The following is a 19737-nucleotide window of genomic DNA, read 5'->3' on the forward strand; positions in this document are numbered from 1 at the left end:
AGGTCGAACGAGGTAATCAGTAATTGTGTCTAAATTATTTTTTAAACTCTTCACTTAGTCGGTTTTTAATATGATACCTACTCAGGCAAGTGTGCTCAAGAACTTAACTTTCTTGTTCCTCTCGCTTCTTTTGTCACAGAATAGCGAGACGCCTGTGAGTGGTGGCATCCCGCTACCCGCTATCTATAAATACCTAGTAACTATCTAACTGTATAAAGATTAAAAAGCCCGGCAAGTGCGAGTCGGATTCACCTACCGATGGTTCTGTGCGTGGAATCATTACTAATATTTCTGGAATCGAACTGCGCAGTTTTTGCCAAGTGGTTCAGCTTTAAACCATTTAAATCCTACAAATATTATAAACGCGACAGTTTGTTTGTTTGGATGTTTGTTACTCATTAACCGATTTGGCTGAAATTTAAAACAAGGATATATATAGTTAGTGCCCTGAACTCATACTTTTCATCCCAGAAATGTCCATGGTTCCCGCGGGATTTGAGAAAAGTGAATTCCACGCGAAAAGTCGCGGGCGACCGCCAGTACTACATAAAATTTTGTATAGACAGATATATGTTTCTTACTATTTCATTCTCGAGCGGTTAAGCCAAGTTAAGTGAACAACTGATAAAAATAATTAGTATTTTTCAATGTGCACAATGCACACCAAGTTTTTTCATAAGGGGAACCCATTTTTGGAATTATTCCTTCAATTTGATATTCTAAATTGCTACAAAAACTGCAGGGAATAAGCATAGGTTTATTTTATTTTATTACAAATATATAGTTTTGACATTGTTTCATATACTTGTAGTCTGTAAGTAACATCATGCTTGCCAAATTTCATAGTTCTATGAATGAATTTTGATTCCTTTGAGAGTGTCGAAATATATATAAATTCTATATGTTTTAGAAGTATTCTTTTATTTAAGAAGTTTGAATTTTTCATATCTTCATGGAACCTTAAACATGAGTATACCGCCCCATGAAGTTGTGAAACGTAAAAATGTATTCCCGAAATAAAGGGTTTTGCAGATAGACGAATAGAATAACAAAGTGATTATATAAAGGTTTTTCCTTTTGTGCTACGGAACCCTTAAAAGCACCAACCCTTTTACATCAGGCAGATGCAATACTGCATGAGTCTAGAAAACCAGTCATGAATTTCAATAAAAAAGATGATCCAATGAAGAGATTTCAGGTCCAATTAAATTCTGACCGTTATTTATAGTGGATATTTTAAACCCGTCTTTGCTATCCTTATATAGCCAGAATTTACATTAAGTATCGTATGAATGAATGAATGAAATACACTTTATTGTACACCAAAAAGAATAATAACAAGCAATAAATTAACTTAAAAACGAATGTACAATTGGTGGCCTTATCGCTAATGAGCGATCTCTTCCAGACGACAAATCGAAGAAGAGGTAATAAGTTGGATAAGGATTAATGCTGTATTGGTTTAAATACTTTTAAAATTAGCCATTATTTGTCGAATAGGTAAATGACAAAAAAAATTTATTGTGGGATATCTGATATGAGATAGACATAGGTATACCACACCGCAGAGTTTTCCGTAGACCTCTTCAATGTGTATAATAGGTACTTAGTACATTATTTTGATAAATCTCGTAGGGTTCAGCCAGCAATGTAAGCGAAAAAAAAATATTATTTACGACACCTCATTAGAAACCTCAAAAATAACAGTATTTCTCCACTGCTTAATTAATGTTATTATACATATAAACCTTCCTCTTCAATCACTCTATCTATTAAAAAAACCGAAATCCGTAGCATAGTTTGAAAGATTTAAGTATACACAGGGATATAAATAAATAAATAAATAAATAAATAATAGACAGAGAAAGCGACTTTGTTATATACTATGTAGTGATTAATAAAATGAAAAGTATAAAAAATACGACGAAACATTTTGATAAACCTCTGCGTTTCCATTGTCTGATCTTAGCTTGCGCACTGCCGTGGCCTCAGATTCCTCGTTGGAAAAGTCACGACCATCCGTGAGATATCTTAGACTCCGAGCGGGAAAAGTCCTACATATTTGTGAGATATTCTAGAATCCTGGAACTAGAATCGTATGCTTCCGTATTCTTTACCATTGAAAACTGTGTTTTTTGAACTATTGTATAAATTAAAAAACTTTTTTTTATTGCTAAAAATGTGGTCTTTCGAGAGCTATCTTGCTGGGCTCGAACCTTTGTGGCTCGAGTGGGGCAATTCTGCCATTGAAAGCACTTCCACCACGAGCGAGCCATGCGTTGTGTAAACATTCACGATGTACGAATGTTATGTGTAATGGAGACGATAAGCGGTGAACACAAAAAAATATAGGTATTAATCACGTGTAATATAGGTATTAATCACGTGTAATGAAATTATTATGGTATTATTTTTTTAAAGTAAAATATTATATGAATGACTTTTTTACTAGTAGATAAATAACTATGGTGGTACATTTAAAACTTATTTTTACAATACGGATATTTATTAATTCATTGTCAACCCATATACGGCTCACTGCTGAGCATGAGTATTCTCTTAGAATGAGATGGGTTAGGCCAATAGTCTACCACGCTGGCAAAATGAGGATTGTCAGACTTCACACATGTACCTACCTAGCCTACCTATTAAGCAAATTTTCAGATATGCAGGTTTCACATGTAGCTTATTTTGAAAGACTATTCATTGCAAACAGATCTAATCTAATCATTCCTCTTTATAATTTATGGGGGCAATTCTGCCATTGAAAGCACTTCCAGCACGAACGAGCCAAATATTTAGTATATGTAGTATTTGAATTTTTTGTTCAAAACTTTTTAAAGCACATAATCCCTATTAAGTATCCGTTTCATATATAATTTACTATTAAAAAAATATACCACCAGGTGAATAAGTCTCAATCCTCAACACAGATGAACTCTCCATTCATTAACTGTCAAAAAATAAGTCACTCGTTTATTTTAAGAAAATCTTTATAGCAGCATTGAGATAAAAAGTCTGTCCTCTCTCAATGTGCCTAACTATTATTATTTTAAGATTTTACTTTAAACCTGTACAGAACCTTTATCAGTGGTACAGATTGAAATGTAATGTTACAAAATGAAGTGGTAATTATTTTAATTTAACTGTTTAATGTATATTTATTGCATTTTAAGACACTTCCATTTGTATCTACTTTTGAACAGATAACAAATAATCCAATGGAGTTCAACATACAATAGACAACTGCATCGGAGATCGATACGGTTCAACACAATCTCGTTTGAGCAACGAATACCACATCCATCCCTTCGCACATGCATTAAATTTACATGGAATTATTATTGTGTTTTCATTTATAAGACAGAATGAATAGCGCTGCGTGCGTTTTTGCCCATTGTGACCGCTTATACCACTTCAAGCTGTATGGTGGGATGAACAAGAAAAAAGCTGTGGACGGGTTAGCATCGGTTTTGTTAGGAAATACGGTAATACAAGCGCTATTTACGTTTTATAACTCGGCGGTGCGTAATGCTTTTTATTGTAAGAATTTTTTATTGCTATTCGATTCAGTTCTATCCATTTATAGTATTGACAGTATTAACATCGCCGGATATCAATAATAAAATTTATTCGACAACTTAAAATATAATTATCTATCCTGATTTTTTGAATTTTCAAGCGATTTTCACCAATCGATAGATAACAAATTTGTTATGGCTTTCATTAAATCGTTTGATATATAATATAATGATATTTTTTGCAACCATGCCTAGTGGTAAATGAGCCACCACACGTTGGAATTGTCTAGATGTCTATTTAGTTTTGACTTGAAGATACTTATCGCTAAAAGCGATCTCTGACCAACGCGTAATGACATAATTTAAGAGGAAAATGGATAGTGCAAAAAATAATATAATAAATTGGTACCTACTTATTATAAAAATATAACATAGTAATTAAATTTTGTAATTTGTACCTACTCGTATTTATATTAATATTTTAAATTCAAATTTCATTTATTTCAATTAATATATTTATGTACATAAAAAATTCAAGTATAAATACTAATAGTACCTATAGGTATTAATAAATACAATTTTCTAACATTAAATAGCGTTAATTGATAGATAGATACGAGTATTGTAGCCATATTTGATTTTACAAATTGATTTGACTTCTATTTGAAATTTAAAGTAAATATTTGTCAGTACTTGCGGTTTGCTCCTATCCATTTAATTGCTCTAAATGTTGGTACCTACCTACCGCAAATGAAATTACAAATTCGTTGTGTTTTCCTGTTTCATTTTATAGAACGATGTTCTTTTTTGCGGCTTACTGTACCGTCAACAATCGTAACATAACTTAATCAAACAAGGTACCAAGTACCAATTCAGCAGAAGTTATTCCTGTATATGTACTTACTCTTTAGTTCTCTTCTATTGTTATTACTATGGGCCTCATAAGAAGGCTCAGAGTCACACGGCGGGCGATGGAACGAGCTATGTTAGGAGTATCTCTGCGTGATCGAATCAGAAATGAGGAGATCCGCAGAAGAACAAAAGTCACCGACATAGCTCAACGAGTTGCGAAGCTGAAGTGGCAATGACGGGGCACATAGTTCGAAGAGCCGATGGACGTTGGGTAAGTACCTACCTAATAGTAAACGGCTCCAACGATTTTCTTGAAATTTAATATGCAGATGGTTTCAGGAGCGACTAGCAAGGTTTCATTTTCAGAAAACGTACCTACCAAATAGAAAATACTGAGCAAACCTCGGTCACCCAGGTATTTAGTGTGTTATTATAGGGCAAAAACAAAAGCAAAAAACAAGTGTTATATTTAACTTTTTTTATAAACTGCGTTCTTTATGGGCCCACGACCCTAACCATTTTTATTTTATTTAGACTTATTTTGTATTATTCCTCAAATCAATTTTCATAAGTAAATTGATTTAAGGAATAATATTATAGTCTTTTTAACATAAAAATGGAATCAACTTCAAAGACGTATTTTGATTTTAACATAAAATTACTTACCCGAATTTCATGAAAATGAAATGGAACTAATCTGGAAGTATACGCTTTTAAACAAAAAAATAATTTTCAAATTATGATATTGTAAAAAAACTAATTTAATATTGTATTTATTTTGACTAGTGATTTTTAGATAGTGTTTTAAGAAATTTGCATACCGGTATATGGCGAATTGTATAATGTACCTATTTCAACATTTATTGTATACCAGCTAATGTAACTGTACAATTGCAAATAAATAAATTGAATTGAATTGAAATTCGGTTAATCAATGACGAAGTTATGAGGTACAATTGCCGATTCAACCTGATATTGAACCTATTATATTGAATTTTATAAGGTCAATAAAGAATTTGAATTTGAGCTAAGAATTATTACTGAAAATTCCTTAGAATTAAGAAAAGCTCAGTGTTTTCAGCGCTACTATTTTTTGTATTTGGATATTTTGTACATATAGTAATTAGACTATTTATTGAAATAAATAAATTAGATGATCACTAAAATAAAAATACAATTATCTAGTGACTCAATCATTTAATGATACACCAAGACACATTATAGGCCTGCATTCATTTTGCTGAAGAAATCAATGAAGTAGCTCTATACACAAAGCGATCGCAGATTATTATTCTTTGCATGACAATAAAGATAGCTATGTTTTAAGAACAGGTGGAATTTCATTTAGCAATGGGTGGGACAAGCTTCACGTCAATAAAGGCTGGCAACACACGTGCCACCGACACGGATGATCTCCATCATATAAATGAGTCGTACAGATTTAGATCTTAAGTTGACATTCATAAAGTCTGTTTTCATATAACACTACACAATCTTATGCGAAAAGGGACCGGCTTACCCCTGCTGTAAACATAGCGATGTTGAACGTAGAATAGAAAATGTAGACGTGTCAATGATTTGCGTTGGAACTATGTATGACTTTTTATATTAGCCTCAGAATTTTTTTCTTTTGAAAATATTTTATAGTGTAATCCTAGAAAAGACAAATTTAGTTATTTAGTGTGCAATATGGTTTTATTAGTAGATTTTCGAAATCTTTCTTTTTATTTTAAATATAGATAAAAAATGTATTTTATTTCCACGTATATTTATCATATCATATACATATAATAATTTTATGTAGGGCTTACCCCTATGCTTATTATAACTTTATCATAATAAAATATGTTATAATAAGGAGTATAGTTATGACTTTATTCTTTAACCACTTTAGTGATGACGCAGCTTAGTCACTCTTACGTAGGCTGCGTTGCAATTAATGTTTTAATGCACTCATGTCTTAAGATACTTAGTATCCACATGGGTACCTAATTTGATTAAATACTCATAATAAGGTAATTGATAGAAGGACATAAATTAAAAAATCCGCACATATTTTCCCATTTTCTCGTATTTATAATCAAAGCTTTAGAATCAAAGTAACTAAAACAAAACTTTAATTCAACTTTATTATATATCCTCTGAGAGACGTTACGTGTATAGGTACAATATACAAAGTTAACCCTCCGTTTAATCTACTCAAAGCTAAGCAGGGAGTTTGAACGATGGACTTAAAAGGCAGCGTCGGCTTGCGGACGTCATTGCATGCTGTTCTATAAATAAATCTTAATTAAATATCCCGAATGCATAGCCGGTATTTTTATATTATCTTTTTCAAAAAACCGTTTTCAAATAATATCTATACTTAGATATTACATTATGTAAGTTATTAAATTACATATATTCGAAACTGTACACTTCTTATTCACAGTACCAGTATTTGTGATTTTCTTAACAACAGAAATATATAAAAGAAGGTAAGAGGTCCACATGCAAGACTCTATATTAAACTGCCTAATTTTTTTTTAATTCTTTACAAGTTAGCCCTTGACTACAACCTCACCTGATGGAAAATGATGATGCAATCTAAGATGAAATCGGGCTAACTTGTTTGGAGGAGGATAAAAATCCACACCCCATTCGGTTTCTACGCGACAACGTACCACCACGGCTATTCTCTAACGATATTTTGTTTATCTCGCAAGTGTGAGTTTCGAATTTACCGCTATCAATCTCATTCTATAGTATCGTATTAAACAGAGAGAGATAGACGTGAATTCAAACTCGCACTTGCGAGTCATAAAATAGTTACAGAATAGCCTAGCTAAATCGCTTGACGTACGTAGGTACGTCTTTGCCTGCCGAAGGCCGAAGCCTTCCACCAGTAAAAATAAATCGTATGGATTTTTCTTTACAATTTGTATACACGGCGTTGTTTTCGTATTGAAACAGCATCCGACCGGCCGTCATTAAATACAAATAAAAGTCAACTGGGATGGAAACATTTAATCATCGTGTGATGCTAGGGGCGGCGCAGGCACCTACAGGGGGCGGCGTGACGCGAAACTCATAGCAGATTACTTGCCAGATTAAAATATTATACCGGCCGCTAGCCGACTTACAGCCTTATTTTTACTCGACTGCAAGAAGGGTTATGTTTTTCGCGCGTGTCTTGTATGTATGTAATATTCTTTATTATCTCATATCTTCCAAACCGCTGAACGGAATTACGTAATTAAATCCCTCGGGTACCATGGATTTTTCTGGGAAAGTAAAATCTACTTCCATTCCAACTTTCAGCCAAATCACTTCAGTAATAGCGGCGGTAAATAGTAACAAACATCCAAACATCGCGTTTATAATATTAGTAGGATTTGTCTTAATAACCCAAGTGTTATCAAATGAGAGGATTTGCTGTCAGGAATACGAAAAAAATAGTCACGTGACATAAATCTAATATTTGTAATTTTAAATGCGAGCTAAATGAGTGTTTTTTAGTTTTTTAAACTACATATTTAAAGTTATTTTTATGTAGGGCACGCTCTCCTAGTCCTAGCGCATGTTTTTGTGCCGTGAGTTTGTGTCTTCAACTCAGTATGTGACTGGCAGTCCATCGACAGACAGACAAAACTGCTGGTATACCTATGGTGAGAGCAAAAACAGATTTGCCTGCTTAAAAAACCACCGGATGGGCAGACAGATTTGCAGGCCAATTCACTAACTGTGACGAATGTTATTGAACTTATACGAAACTAACTGACGCATATTCCCGTTAGAATACGAAGATAAAATATAGCCTATGTTTGGGCTGTCGGGCCTGGATTTTAATCGGACATTCCAGTGGCAGAACATTTACCTGCCTCTCCCTATTTTGTCAGCGCGAGTCAAAGGACAAGTGCGGAGCGAGCGATTAATTGCTCGAGTAGATCAGTGTGTGGACAGAGAGAGCATTTAGATTTTAGACCAAGCGCTGTGAGGTTTGAGTCTACATAATTCGAGGACCGCATTCTGTTTCCAGTTTTGAACTCAGAAAAGCATGCAGATTTCGATTTTTCAAGCTGCCAATTTTTTTTTCTTTACAAGCTAGCAATATCAAATGGTAAGTGATGATGCAATCAAAGATGGAAACGGGTTAGCTAGTTGTAACGTGTCGAACATAAATTAAAAATAAAAGTTATTTCAAAATTTATCTAACCTAGTAAGAAAGTAAATCTAAAATTTATTAATCTACATTTAATTTTGTAATTAAATTAGGTGTGGTTTTCTGTATTCTGAGGGTGTACACCTTTAATCAAATGTCAATGTCGCGTAGGCACTGACAATCGTGAAGTCCGCAAATTTTGGCAATGACGTTTGAGAAGGAACTGGCAGTTTTTGACAGTCTTGGAAGGAGTTACCGTATTTCAAGAAATAATAATCTTTACCTTCTTGGTGTTCACAATTCCGAAATTTAATTGTGTTCATATAAAGATAAAAATTCATACCCCTTTCGATTCCTACACGGCATCGTACCGGAACGCTTGGAAACTCCCACCTGCAAAATTATAATTTTGCTAAATCTGACCAGATAAATAGAAGTTCTTCTATTCTGCTATTCTGCCAAAGTACAACTACAAACTTTGCGTTACATGACAATTTCCGTCACTTCGGTCTACTGTAAGCGGCATAAAATAATTAAATTTCAAAAATCAGGTAACATTATTTGTACCGGCAGCCAATATACCTAATATACAGCTTGATAGACGTTTAACGCACCCAAATTAAACGGGCGGATAGAGTTTAGTTAAATCCCGCCACGCGCCCGCCGCGTGTCTGCCCCACGGGGGTAGTTTGCAAAGTCTACGAATAGATATCTCGTTTTTGGTCACGGCTATTTAGTGATTTTATCATAAACTTGCGAGACCACCCGCATCTGTACTGCATTGTATGCCATAAATATTTTTAAAAGAATTAAAATAAACGTGGAAAATTAAACGATGCCGAATAATAGATCCGAATTTTGAAGTTTCCAAGAATGGCCTTTTTTATTCTTTACAAGTAATCCCTTGATTACAATATCACCTGATGGTACGTGATGATGCTATCTAAGTTAGTGCTAGTCTTTGCCGGTAGAGTGGTAACTAACCACGGCCGAAGCCTCCCACAAGCTAGACCTGGACCAATCAAGAAAACCTCAATAAGCCCACCCGGGGATTGAACCCAGGACCTCCGTCTTGTAAATCCACCGCGCATACCACTGCGCCACGGAGGCCGTCAAAATCTAAATCTATAAAAAATTGTAGCAACTTTATAAATATCTAGTGTGTTAGTATTGTGTAAATATATTTTTATTTCTCTTGGTCACGCCATAAATTGAGAACAACTCGGCCGATGTAGTTAATTTCGTTTTTATGTTTTAAAAAAAATTAACAAATCTGTACCTACTGAAATTAAAAAATATCAGATAATTTGACGACTATTCACGGATCTGAAAATAGAATACAGTCTGGTACAGCATTTAAGGTAATCGGTATCCTGATATTTCACAGGAAAGGTGACAACTAGTCGTTATCAACCCATATACGGCTCACTGCTGAGATCGATTCTCCTCTCAAAATGAGAGGGGTTAGGCTAATAGTCTAGACTTCACACACGCAGAGAATTGTCACTGTTATGTATTTCCTCACGATGTTTTTCCTTCACCGTTGAGTCACGTGATATTTAATTTCTTAAAATGCACACAACTGAAAAGTTGGAGGTACATGCACCGGACCGGATTCGAACTCACACCTTTGGAATCGGAATCAGAGGTCATATCCACTGGGCTATCACGGGCTATATTCAAATAAGTACACAAAAACATATAAAAAACATCCTCGTTATATGGAACCCTTTAACGGCGCAAACAATTTGTATTCCTAAACGATCAATCGATCGGGGTTGAAAATGACGGAAGGGGACCTTTCAAACCGTTATTGCTTGTCTCTCCCGGCGACTCGCGACATCTATTTACAATTTTATGGTCAACCAATCTCTATATTATTTATATCTAGAAAAGTTCCAACAACTCTGTTTCATTACAGTAATAAAACTCTGTTTCATCAATACAAAAACAAATCTTTAAAAAATAAAAAACCTTAAAGAAATTATTCTGTTATAATTAAAATTCATTTTGATCAATTTGTGGGTTTCTTCTGAGATTGGACGCGTTGAAAATCCTCATAGCTTTGAAACATGGGTTTACTAGGTAAGTAAATAGTAATATTACCATTACCTACCTTAGATTAATGTAGAATGTAAAATATTTTATACTAATTTATTATGAAACACGGCTAAAACCGACCGACTAGTTTCGAACCCTTAGTCATGAGCTGGTTCTTGCAATGCGGCACGATTCATACTGCAGTCTGTTTGGTACCGCGTTGCAAGAACCACTCACGTTGGTTGAATAACACTCACGATAGTATAAATTCTAAAATATTTTATACATTGAAAATGATCATTGGATTTTATTGAATAAAAAATATTTCCTGTATTTTTTTTTAAATATGATCAATATTCCCGTTCCCCTACAATTAGTCGGAAAAGACTGTGTTAGGAGTGGGTACGACGATAGTCCAGCGGGCGGTGATCGAACCACCGCCTCTCGGTGATGAGTCCGGCCCCTTTACTGCTAAGCTATTGAAGCTTCCAAAGGTCCTAGTTCAATGAGAATGAATAACTGCTAGACTGCTGGATGCACTGCTGATTAGTCCACTGCTGCCTTTCCGAGAAAGCGCCACCACTCACGATCCACCGCCCTCCTTATCCAGTCACTTCGCACTACCTCATTGATATCGTCGGACCATCTAGGTGGAGGGCGTCCTACACTGCGCTTGCAGGTACGTGGTCTCCACACCAGAACATGTCTGCCCAGCAGCCATCTGTTCTACGACAAATATGGCCCGCCCACTGCCACTTCAGTTTGCTAATCCTTTGGGTTACATCGATTATTTTCGTTCTCCTAGAGATTTTTTCGTTTCGGATTTTGTCCTTCAGAGCCTAATAACATAGCCCCCTAACATAGCCCTGTCCATCACAGGCAAGACATACTCATTAAAGACATTTGTCTTCATTTGACATCAGAACGATATAGGGGAGCCTAAGCCTACGTATGTTTTTAATTGCTTTGAGAAATGGGAACTTGGTGGTGTTGGTACGCCCCCATGCCTTGAAAAGCCCGTTAATGCTTTTCATTATCATCCATCCACATTGGAACAGCGTTGGGTCTAAGTTCCATAACTCTCTCATAAAGAGGGAGAACTGACTCTTTAATTTTTTACTTTATCTGGCTCTGTGGGCCACACTCACTATGATGTGTGAGTACTTTCCTGGGGCTTGTTTTTGTTCGATGCATGGACAACACAAAAGCTAATCCCAAAAATGGCCAATAGTTCGGCGTATAGACAACAGAAAAGCTAACGGCCAAAAATGGCCAATGCCGAACACCGCAATAAGCCCGTACCGCGTATCCATCGTAGGTACTTGCACTGTATTGGGGCAAACATGGTGGGTCTAAGCTCCATATCCCTTATATCAAGAAGGTGGTCTGGTAACGGTGAAATCCCACCCTCCCAGAAAAATTGCCAACAGTGATGAGTAAGTACATTCTTGTGGCATTGTTTTTGTTCGGTGTATGGACCATACAAAAGCTAACGGCCAAATATCGCCGTTTACATAACAACGCAATAAGCCCGCGCCGAGTTTCCACCATATTTGCACTGTGCCGTTCAAACGCCGATACACCGCGGGGGTTCCGGCTATAAATCTCTAATAAAAAAATCCCCCTGCGATTATTGTACTAAGCCGAAGTTGCTCCTTAAATGTAAAAGTTAAAGCGAAATTAAAAAGTGATTTCCTTTAAACTAACCTACTCTAAGTATATCTCTAATATTGGTACTGACTAACCAATATCGAACCAACAAATACCATAGGTACCAAATGTTGTCTGGCAGATATTATTAAAAGCAATAAGTTGGTATAATTGGTTGGTAAAGTTAATATAAGTTCAGGTCTGGTAGGAAGGCTTTGGCCGTGGCTAGTTACCTACCGGCAAAGACGTACCGCCAAGCGATTAAGCGTTCCGGTACTATATCGTGTAGAAATCGGAATTTAACGAAACTTGGTGCAGTTGTTTTACATACCCCTGGGCAGGTTATAGTATACTTTCATCACGCTACGATCAATAGAAGCAGAGCAGTGAAGGGAAATGTTGGAAAAACGGGAGAAGTTACTCCATTTTTACAGCAATAAGAACTAACGTGATGGCTGGATTAAGCAGGTCTAAGGGTGGACGAAGTCGCGAGCGTCCGCTAGTATATAATAGAAAGGATGAGAACACGGTTTCTAGCGGCAAACGCCTTTATACAAAATATAATTTCTAACACCTAAAGGTAAAAAGTCAATTAAGTATGGAATTCATTGAACCTAGTAAGTATAAGTATATTCTATTGACAATACTTATTCTGTTTTTATTAAAATATCGAGGTAAATGTAACTTTATCTGATAAAATTTATTAATTTTATAGGACGAATGTTCGCAAGCTTAAGCTCTTTATCTAATTTCCTGTGGTTATGACATTATATTACAACGAACAAAGAATATGTTTGACTTAAAATTTAATTTATGAGACTACCAGCTGCCGCCGCACGGTTTTACCCGCGTGGTTCCCGTTCCCGTAAGAATACGGGATAATATATAACCTATAGCCTTCCTCGATAAATGGGCTATCTAACACTGAAAGAATTTTTCAAATCGGACCAGTAGTTCTTGAGATTAGCACGTTCAACCAAACAAATGAACTTAGCAACTTAGCAAGCTTAGCAAGCTTAGCAACGGCAGACAGACGAGGCAAAGGGTTTTCTTGTTATGTAGAATATGGATATTGGATATAACAGAATAGCTCGTATATATATATAATATATTATACAGATTGATGCTGGTTGTTTGCCCTGCTATCGTCTGTCAGATTGACCGTTCGGAGCATTTGATCGAGGCCACTCCATGACCTCGCTCGCTAGGCGGCCCCTTCAAGTCTGTTATGAACTCCAACTGGGCCCCTTGAGCGGTCATCATCCATACATATAATAAGTAAGCAAGCCAAATGTGCACGCAGTGACGTACGAATCCATAATTGCATTGTTGGTCGTTAGAATTCAGTACGTTTAAAAATATAATGCGATGAGCTTGCCTCAAAAACTCCCGGCCAAACACATCATTAATGATAGTTAATAATAATTTGGCCGGGAAAATTTTAGGCAACCTACTCGCAATATGAGAGCCGTGATAGTCCAGAGGATATGACCCCTGCCTCCGATTTCGGAGGGTGTGGATTCGAATCCGGTCCGGGGCATGCACCTCCAACTTTTCAGTTGTGTGCATTTTAAGGAATTAAGTATCACGTGTCTTAAACGGTGAAGGAAAAACATCGTGAGAAAACCTGCATATCAGAGAATTTTCTTAATACTGTGAAGTATTCGGCTTACTACTGAGCTCGAGTCTCCTCTCAGAATGAGAGGGGTTAGGCCAATAGTCCACCACGCTGGCCCAATGCGGATCGGCAGACTTCACACACGCAAAGAATAAAGAAAATTCTCTGGTATGCAGGTTTCCTCACGATGTTTTCCTTCACCGTTTGAGACATCTAATTTGTTAAAATGCACACAACTGAAAAGTTGGAGGTGCATGCTCCGGACCTGATTCGAATCCACAACCTCCGGAATCGGAAGCAGGCGTCATATCTACTGGGCTATCACGGCTCTCTCGGCTGGCCATGTAGTGGACTGTTCAAATAGACTGGTCATGTTCAAAATACGAGATTACAGATACAGATGTTTCAAAATGTGCCATAAATTTTCCTCTACTGTGGACTATTTGTGTCTATCAGATAAATGACCAACGTTTCTCCCACTGTTTACGAGTAGATTTACTTTGGCCAATTTCCCATACAAATTACAATGCTTCATTGTTACAGATTTAGAATTTACAAATGGGGTACGACTGTCAAAGATGAAATAATAAACAGAAGGCAACATTAATACCAACCATCTAGTACCTACCAAATTATAGTTGTGTATTCATAACCAGAAGCATATTGTAAATCTCATAAATTTTTCTAAAAGGTTTCTTAAAATAAAGAATAAAATTCATAACGCGAATAGCACCAGACTAAGCACTACTATTTAAATAAATGATAAGGAAATACTGAATTAAAGACCACGCTATAAAGATTAGGCACAGATTTTTTAGATCTATTTCGTGGCACAAACAAAAATGAGGCAATGTGTATATATGCACTAGTATATTTCATTTAGTTTAAATTTAACCGTCTGTCATCGATTCGCGTTTAGTTCTTTTAACTTTTCCTGTTACGAGTAGTTCACCTGACCCCACAGATGGCAGATACACAATTAACAGCGAACCGAATAGGTAGGTTCATAAGTTAAATTGAACTTCCACTTCAAAAACTACAAGTAACTAATAAAGTAAGATTAATTAACCTTGCTTTTGTATCACTGGGTCACAACTATATGTAGCTTACTAATTACTTGGGAATTCTCTTGACAAAATAAAGAACAACTATAGCAGGATAAATCTATAGTTACAATATATTATCAGTTTATGCCTAATGTCACCTCTGGATAATGATAGTCCCCTAATAATTATTGTACACAGGTACGGACGGCGCACGCGCCGCCCGCCCGTGTGAACACGCGCAGAACACAGATAACATCTACTTCACTGGCACTTGTCCCTTTCGATGAAAACGTTCTAAATTCAAACGCTTTGACCGTGCCCAATCAGATGAGTGGTGTTCACGCGTTCGCTATTCAAAAAAAGCGATCGTACGATACGATTATGCTCTTCGGACCGTTAAATGCAATATTGAGGGTAGATTGATTACAATTTTCAAACATACTTTTTGACATTGCAGATGATGATAATTGATAAAGGTACATAAAATATTTTCGAATTAAAATCTTCCTCTTTGATACGGAGGAGCTTAACCTTAATGAAGGACAAAAACTTCTGGCGCAAAAATAGAACCTACTTTTTAATTTCTTAACTTTACCTCCTTTAACCTTTACCTTAATTCTCATATTCACGTTATTGCGGGAATCGTCAAATTTATAATTAACAGCAGATGCGCAGTGATTTAAACCTTATAGTTCGCTTCCGGTAGAAATACGGGAATAAAATACTGCCTTTGCTAACTTTACCATTTAATGTTGAAAAAGTTTATAAAACCGGAGTAGTTTACGAGTCAAATGGTAATAAACAAGCAAAAAATCAAATCTTACTTCTTATATTAGTTTAAACATTCCGACTATAAAAACCCTTTTTAAAATCCTAACTAAACAGGCTTTAATATGTCAGGCTAAAATCAGGCTTATAATATGTAATACGTAGGTTTGTTTCTAGACAAATACTATGCCATTTGATTGTTTTGACATGGTACACACAGCATTGCTCAATTCACGTGAAATGCGAAAATACCTATATATACAGGGAAACTGACAGCAGTGGGAATCGAGCATTTGGCGATAAATTCTAATAATGCACTATCGTATGTATGGTACATTCAACAAAATTACTGAATACCAATATTTGCTGTACCGACGTCAGATAACAACACCTGTAAACTGTTACAACAAAACCATCGAAACAGCACAAGCAAATCTAAACTTTATTGCAATGTTGCTACACTATTCAATGTATCAAAATCGCTTGAACAAATTACGTATCATTGTAGCTAATTATGCGCACTCTTTGATAATAACAACAGTGATGATATCCCACAGAATATATTAACCTAAACATGCTTTTATAACCTTTATCGTGTAAAAAACAAAGGTGAATATTCTAACTACTATATGCAATTGTCTTGCTTGTACATCAATAATTTATGTTTGTGACTTGATAACACAAAAAATTAAACAGGTAGGTAGGTAATTATAACTTGCAGGTATCTTGGTAAGAGATATGGAAATCATCTGCCTCTGATTCCGGAGGGTGTGGGTGCGAATCCGGTCTGAGACATGCACCTCCAATTTTTCAATTGTGTGCATTTTAAGAAATTAAATATCACATGTCTCCAACGGTGAAGGAAAAACGAGCTCAGCAGTGAGCAGAATATGGGTTGATAATGATGATGATTGTGTAAATAACACTGAGAGGACAAAACCTTTTTAGCTGTCGAAATGCCCAGCTCGCCTATTCACTATTTTGATCTTTGTACTAAAATAAACCTCAAATCAATTGACAAAATGTCATTTACCTATTGTGTGATATCCATCAGTAAGCGCCGGATGACATTTTAACATAGAATCTTTCTTAATTTTGTATATGTCAACTACGAGTAGCTTAAGTCAAAGATAGTGAAAAATTCTTTTCACTATCTTCTTTGAAATTTTTCACAAATATCGCGAGTGTGTACCTTCTATGGATTGTTCCGGGATAAAAAGTAACCTGGATCGGTTGCTAAACAACCTCCTCTACCATAAAGTTAATACTCGTACTAATTAAGATTGTTTGAGCCCAAGATACTTGTAGTTCCGGGAACAAAATGTTTTAGCCGTTTGTACCACTAGGTGAGATAGATCTTTCAGAAAAGAAAGAAAAACTATAACAATGCAGTTAAGCACTTAAGGAAACACAGTTATTCTGAAATCACTTAAATTTTATTTATAGACATCATCGTTCTCAACCCATATTTGATTCGCTGCTGAGCTCGAGTCTAATCGCAGAATGAGAGGGGTTAGGCCAAAATTTCCACCACGCTCGCCCAATGCGGATTGGCAGACTTCACACACGCGGAGACTTTAGAGAATTCTCAGGTAGGTATACAGGTTTCATGATGTTTTTCTTTCACGGTTCGAGACACGTGATATTTAATTCCATAAAATGCACATAACTCAATAGTTGTATTCACTGGGCTATCACGGCTTTTTATAGAAATAATGTATGTTTGTATTAATTAACTAACAGCGGGCGATGGAGCGAGCTATGCTTGGAGTTTCTCTGCCTGACCGAATCAGGAATGAGGAGATCCGCAGACGAACCAAAGTTACTGATATAGCTCAGCGAGTCGCGAAGCTAATGTGCCGATGGGCAGGCCACATAGTTCGAAGAGCCGATGGACGTTGGGGTCCCAAGGTGCTGGAATCATGGCCCCACACCGGAAAGCGCAATGTTGGCTGACCCCCCACTAGGTGGACCGAGGATATCAAGCGGGTTGCAGGAAGCCGCTGGATGCTAGCGGCTCGAGATCGTTGTGGAGGTCAATGCAAGAGGCCTATGTCCAGCTGTGGACGTCTATTGTCTAATAAGGTTGTATTAATTATTACAAAAACTGTTACAACAAAACATAAAAGGATATGTAACGTAGGTAATGTACTTTATACTGGATATATTAGTAACAGTAGGTATAGTAAGATGTATAAATAATCAAAGATCCGACACTGACCATGTCAACTTTCACAGTACAAAGTAAATACGCGTAGACCAATAACAATTTGCGAACTGAAAGCGCTCGCCAATAAGTAAACACGAATCGCAAACACCGCGAATTCGGGGAAAATATTGTTTTTCCCATACCGGGTGACAATGTTCTACATTCTGTGTAGCTATAGGGTGTTCCGTTTGCTTGGAATAGTTTTGAAAAAAAATATACAATATAAGCACAGCATAAGTGCTTTATGTTCTATGACAAAACATATTCTGTAACAGTTGTGGCAATGAAACTGATCTTGAAATGTTGGTGTTGTAAAAAATAATAATTTAATTAAAAACAACTAGATTTGTTAGATCATCGTCATCATTATCATTGTAAGCCTCAATAGCTCAATGGTAAGAGCGGTCGGACTCATCACCGAGGGGTGGTGGTTCGATCCTTGCCCCGTTGGTCTATTGTCGTACCCACTCCTAATACAGTCTTTCCAGAATAGTTGGGGTATGGGAATATTGGTCATATTTAAAAGATATGGCAAATATTCTTTATAAAAAAAAAGGTTTTTTATGAACAAATTTTAAAAACTGTAACTGAAAATGAAGGAATTTCCGTACAAACTTTTAGGGTCAAAAAGTACCCTATGTTTTACTACAAGGCCCCATTTACCATTATACCAAAATTCTTCTTGATCGGTTCAACCGTTTAACAGTGTAAAGATAACAGACAGACAGACTTACTTTCACATTTATTATATTAAGTATGCCTACAATAATAAATAGATCATAGTATGATAAATAAGAGGGCCATTATAGCCCAGTGGATATGACCTCCGCCTCCGATTCCGGAGGGCGTGGGTTTGTATCCGGTCCGGGGCATGCACCTCCAACTTTTCAGTTGTGTGCATTATAAAAATTTAAAAATCACGTGTCTCAAACGGTGAAGGGAAACATCGTGAGGATTCTCTGCGTGTGTGAAATCTGCCAATCCGCATTAGGCCAGTATGGTGGACTAAGACCTAACCCCTCTCATTCTGATTGGAGACTCGAGTTCAGTAGTGAGCCAAATATGGTTTGATACCGATGATAAATCATAATTAGATCATCCTGTACAGTGAGGTGCAGTCCACAGCAACAATGGAGAACCTTGCTACGGGGCAATAAAGCGGGGTACACACGGTGTGCAAACAATCGCGCGACTTATCAATCGCACAGTATGACGTTTAGTGCCGCGCGACGTGTGTGCCGGCTTAACGCCGCGTGGTAGCGCCGACGGGGACACGCGGCCGAAGCACGGCGGCTATTTGCAATTGTAACGTTGCGGACGTTGACTTTTTCTATGTTAAATAGATGGAGTTATTGTGTTAAGTACAATTGGCTAGTTGACTTTTTTTTTTTAATTGGTCTTAAATTGTTCACTATCGTTCTACTAAATTGAAAAAAAAATCGGTTGTCTGTACAGTCGGTTTACTGTCTATAGTTAAACGTGACAACGTCATATAAGAAAATACTGATGGAATGGTTGCATTTTTTAAAAGAAAATGTTCGTTTTTCTAAAATACTGTTTAATAAACGTCATAGACCAGAATATACTTTATTTCTTGTAAAAAAAAGTATAGATATATTTTCCATATTATTAGTATAGATATTTTTTTTTATCCGTGATAGCCCAGTGGATATGACCTCTGCCTCCGATTCCGGAGGGTGTGGGTTCGAATCCGGTCCGGGGAAGAAATTAAATATCATATGTCTCAATCGGTGAAGGAAAACATCGTGAGGAAACCTGCATAACAGAAAATTATCTTAATTCTCTGCGTGTGTGAAGTCTGCCAATCCGCATTGGCCAGCGTGATGGACTATTGGCCTAACCCCTCTCACTCTGAGAGGAGACTCGAGCTC

The sequence above is a fragment of the Bicyclus anynana genome, chromosome Z (assembly GCF_947172395.1).
Source record: "Bicyclus anynana chromosome Z, ilBicAnyn1.1, whole genome shotgun sequence".
Taxonomy (NCBI): Eukaryota; Metazoa; Arthropoda; class Insecta; order Lepidoptera; family Nymphalidae; genus Bicyclus; species Bicyclus anynana.